Raw genomic sequence first — 5,202 nt, forward strand, 5'->3', positions numbered from 1 at the left:
TTTCTTGTTTTCAAGAAAATCAAGAAACCGAATCTTGGCCCAATTTTGTTGTTTGGAGCGATTTCAAGAATCAAGAAAATCAAGATTTCAAATCTTGGAAATCTTGGTCCAAGAAACCGAATCTTGTAGCCAAAGCGCATTGGATCTCCGTTACGAGCATCAACGAACCAATTTCGATAGGAGATGGACTACAAGCCCAAGTTCTTGAAGGCAAGGCCTAATAAGATGATTCCAAGCCCAACCAAGAAGTCAAACCATACTTAGTTAAAAATCAGACCAAATTGTTAAAGTGACCCAATTTGTAAAAATTTTAATTGTTTAAATATCTAAGTTTAATTTTTAGACTTTAGGATTATTATATGTAAAAATTCGGCCCAAGCAGCCCATTAAAATGCTTTGGCCTAATTTCCCTCTTAATTTATTAATTAGGTCTTTTTTATGTTTTCCTAATGAGATTAGGAAATAGATAGAAGGCCTATTAATAGGCATGGCCGGCCACCTTATTGAACACATTACAATTACATTGAAAATTTCAGATTTGCTTTTGAGTGAAAATTCTCTTTGAGTTCTTCAAGAATTTTCTCTTGAGTTTTCTTTAGAAGTAGTTTTAACAATCTTTTTGATTGTGGGAGCCATCTTCAGCTTTCTTCTTGCCATTGACCTTCATTGGAGGGAAGATTAGAGCCGTTTGAAGGGAGTTGTGAAATCTTTCAGGATTTCAAGGCTTCTTAGGACTTTATTTTATTTGCTTGCTGTTCAGTCTTTCTTTTAAATTCTGTTTGTGCCGATTTATTATTTTAACTTCTTAAATCTTCTTATTGTGTTTCCAGCCCTCTTCAACATTAAAGAACTGGTCGGCCCCTTTTCTTGGCAGCAAAGATCGAACAAAAATCCATCTTTTCCATAGATCTTGCCGTTACTTCCTCTCCATTCTGTTTGAAAATTCAGTTCCTTGAATTTGGGGAAACTATCTTGCTGGTTCAATTTGGGCAGAATCGCAATCTTCTTGAGCATCAAGAATCGATTTTGATTCATCAATCTTTCTTTTCTCTTGCCGCCCCAAACCCTAGCTTTTTATTTAATCTGATTATTTTCTTTAATCTGATTTTTAATTAATTTTCTTTTGGTGCTGATAGGTTCAGCTATTAGGGGGGATTCTCTCTAAGCTCAAATTGGTTCTTGGCTTCCAAAATTGACATCTTTTGGGGCGTTTTAATGCTTGCTTCCCATTAATTGAACTGGGGATTTTTGTTTTCAGATCTGATTGGATCTAATCTTAATTCTGTGTTTCATTTTCAAATCTGATCGTCTAGAGCTTCGTAGGAGTTTTCTCGTGACTTGGTAACTCGATCTTGGTCCGCGCGCAACCCTCTATCACATTTCCTCATCCTCATCATCCTCCTCTTCTTTTCCTTCCTCTTCGCTTTCATGCGCTTCTTCTTCTTGGTCCATGATTGACGGCCCAAACATGTCAGGTGTATATTAGGAACCCAAATATTGTTTTGCCTTGTAAACTACTAAAAAAATTGTCCTGATTCCTGCATCCACTGAATCATCCAATCTAACTTTGGATGACTATTCTCACCAATGACTTGTTAATCTCGTGCTAACCTTTTTGAAAAAATTGGTCTAGTTATTGTTTCTTGCAATTGCTTGTTCTAGTGTTTTATTTGTTTGGCTCACAGCTCTATGTATTGTTGGAACAAGGTGCCCATGATAATGCTTCGAGATGGTTCCAACGACTGCTCAATAGATGTCATAGGTACACCCGCCTTTTTGCATAAAGTCATCACTAGATGGGTAAAAAATACTCCCATGTTCTGGTGGATCCATTTGCCAACACTTCTGCAAAATAGCATAGAGTAACACTGCTCTAAAGGCATTAATGTTCGAAACATTTAAAGTAGTTACAATTCGTGTGCAAATGAATTGAATCCATATCTTATCTTTTAGAAACATAATAGCTTGATGGAAAGATACTAGGATATTGGTACTTGTGCGATACTTCCATTCACCCCTTCCCTCAGTTAAAAAGTTTATAATATTATCCATATCTATGTCTCTAAAATATTATAAGTCAGTTTCATCAATGGAATCATTCTCATAGTATGGAACATTATAAAAGTTTCAAATTATTCTAGGGGTTACTTGCACCTCTTTCCCTCGCACAAGTACTGTATCCCATATATGACCTATAGTATTTCTAGACTCGTGGTCCTATAGAGATGCGCAGAACACTTGGACAATAGGGATCATGGCATTATCCTTCGGAATCATCTAAAAATGTTCCTAATGATGATACTTGACCAAAGGCCAAATTTCTTTACACAAAATCATCTATGGATCAAATTCCCTCTCTTGAATTAGTTTTTTTCCTTGAAGTTCATTGAAATACTTTTCAACACTCGGATTTGGAAAATTAGAGGGAGTTTGAATCATTGATGGCTCCATTTCCATTGGTCGCCTAACAAATCCTAATGACTTACAAAATAAATGAGTCAAATAAATAGTAAAAAGTTTGAGTTTAGGAGCCTGTAACCTTGAATGTATAATCGAAGTTTGTTTGAATTCCTTGCTTGCCTGTGATGTCCCCTTCCTTGTTACACTGATTTTGTGAAAAGAAATTAGGGTTTTAGGGTTTATGGGATGTTGAGAGATTTGAGAGAGTTTTCGGGGGGTAAGGTTTTAAGAAGTGTTTTAATTAGGATTAAATAGGAGTTTAGGTTATAAAATAGGGTTTTAAAGGTTTAAAAATCGGGTAAAATTAATGTTAAAGTTGTCGAGTTGTGAAATGGGTCCGGTCAAACCAACAAAAAATTATAGCAATGTCGCGACTTAGGGGTTCCGTGTCACAACACATCTACCAGTTTGGAGATTCTCAGGGATTGTATGCTACATCATGACTTGTTGTGTTGCCGCGATGAGGACTCTATTTTAGCACAAAACTTCATCTTAAGGATGTTTCAATCTAAGGATAAACCTACATCAAATAAAAGTTAGAATCTAAACGATGTTGTTAGTTAAGTATATAGTAATTTACAAACATCATGTAACAATTCACAAGTTTTAAGTTATACTGCCAAATTTATCCAGCAGAATTGTAAATTCACCCATGGAAGATTCTGTTGTTCTATCAATATTGGTCCATCATCCGTCGTGCCATTTCGCCCTTGCTCCTTTGTCCCATTCCTTGAACCTATTTATTCTTTCTATATTCATAAAAGGAAACATTTCCCTTGATTTGGGAACGTCAGAAATAGAGAAGTTTTTGCGATGCTCCCTTAATTTCCTCCTATTTTCCTCATTCGGCTAATAGCCACATTTGAAGGTTTCAATTTCACGATTAATTTTCATTATCAACTCATTGTTCTCTAAATCAATAGTGGACTAGAAGTGGCCAGGAATGGTCTTCCTAGTAAGATTGGTATCTTACGATCTTCCTCAAAATCAAGTACTACAAAGTTTACAGGAATAATAAATCTTTTCTCCCAGACTAACACATCTTCTAGTACCCCCTTCGGGTGTACTAAAGATCTGTCAGCCAATTGTAATGTTATTTGATTTGCTTTAAGATTCCCTAACCTGATTTTTTCAAAAATTGATAAGGACATTAAATTAATACTAACTCCTAAGTCACATTAGGCTTCATCAAAGTGAATACTCCCTATTTTTATGGGAATTGTAAAATTTCTCAGGTCTTTCACTTTTCGTGGTACTTGTTTGGAAATAATTACACTACAGGAAGCACTTAAATTAACATGTTTTCCTACCTTGATTTTCTTACGCATTGCCATCATCTCCTTTAAAAACTTGGTGTACTTCGGAACCTTCTCAACTAACTCGATTAAAGGTAGGTTAACATTTAAGGTTTTAAAAAAATTCAAAAAACTTACAAATTCATCCTCTTCCCGCTTTTGTCTTTCTTCTAATTTTGATGGAAATAGGACTTTTATGATTTCGGCATCTTTAGGTGTCTCTTTTCCCATCCCAGTCATTGGTGCATTCTCCCTATCTTATTTAGGCCCGTCTTCCACTTCTAGGGAATTGTCTTGTGGTTCATCAATATTATCCATAGTTACCTCTAGGATAGGTATTTTTGGGCTAATCAGTACCTTACCTGATCGGAGTGCTATAGCTTTCACATGCTATTTACTTTCCCTTCGTGGATAAACTTCCGTTTTACTAGGAATGCTTGAGCCAATTTGTCTTTTAACATCGCCCATCATGCTCATCAATTGGCTCATTTGATCTTCAAGCTTAGTCATTGTTCTTGTTGAGTTGGTGCACTCAGACTGCACTTGCTTGACATCTGTCCTCATTGACTACATCTCCCTCTCAATTTTATCAAGATGTTGGCCACATGTCGTATGGTCACTTGGGTTGGCTCTGTCTTGGGGTTTCTGCAAGTAAAAAGGTTGGTAATTAGAATTTTTAACTTGACTGGAATTGTTACCTCCTCTTTAGTTTCCTCCCCATCTCAAGTTCGGGTGATCTCTCCAGCCAAGATTATATGTGTTTGAATAAGGGTTTCCACCCTTATTTCTAATGTAATTTATATCCTCGATAGGATTATTGATATAATGGAAGATTTGCATGTCTCTTCGATGCATAGAGTGTACAAAAGAAGATTTAATACAGTTGAGTCTATAGCGGGTTTCTGGTCATATGTAAATCATTCAGTTGTCCACTGACAGGAGTTTAATGCCATATTTTTAATAATTTCATACGCATCCTTGTACGTTCTATTCATAAGGGCTCCTCTTACTACTCCATCTAATCTCAATCTTGCATTTGCATCTAACCTATTATTTACAATCTTATCCACTTAGGAAATTTATTGTGTGGACATTTTGAAAAACCATTTTCAAGCGTTCCCACACCTCATAGAAGCTTTCTCCTTCCATCTATCTAAAGACAACAATCTCTCTCTTTAATTAAACTGCTTCACTACTTAGGAAAAACTTCTATAAGAATTTTCCAGCAAGTTCGTCCCAAGTTCTAATGGATCTTGGAGCCTACGAGTCTAACCAAGAAAAGGCATTATCAATCAGAGAAAAGGGGAGCACCCCAAGACGAATAGCGTTATTAGTGACCCCGTCATACTTAAAAGTATCAAAGAGTTGAAGAAACAGTTTCAAATGTTGATTAGCATCTTCTGTCATAGTGCCCCTAAACTGCAGATTATTTTGGATAATTTTTATC

The 5,202-nt window shown here is 36.0% G+C and overlaps 1 non-coding gene across 1 annotated transcript; it reads left to right on the forward strand.

Annotated features, from left to right (window-relative positions):
* Positions 1 to 4,831: 4,831 nt before the first annotated feature.
* Positions 4,832 to 4,936, forward strand: LOC121220584 (small nucleolar RNA R71). Its single transcript, XR_005917805.1, has one exon. It is a non-coding gene; the product is annotated as a small nucleolar RNA R71 (small nucleolar RNA).
* Positions 4,937 to 5,202: the final 266 nt, after the last annotated feature.

Source organism: Gossypium hirsutum, chromosome D08 (genome assembly GCF_007990345.1).
Source record: "Gossypium hirsutum isolate 1008001.06 chromosome D08, Gossypium_hirsutum_v2.1, whole genome shotgun sequence".
NCBI lineage: Eukaryota > Viridiplantae > Streptophyta > Magnoliopsida > Malvales > Malvaceae > Gossypium > Gossypium hirsutum.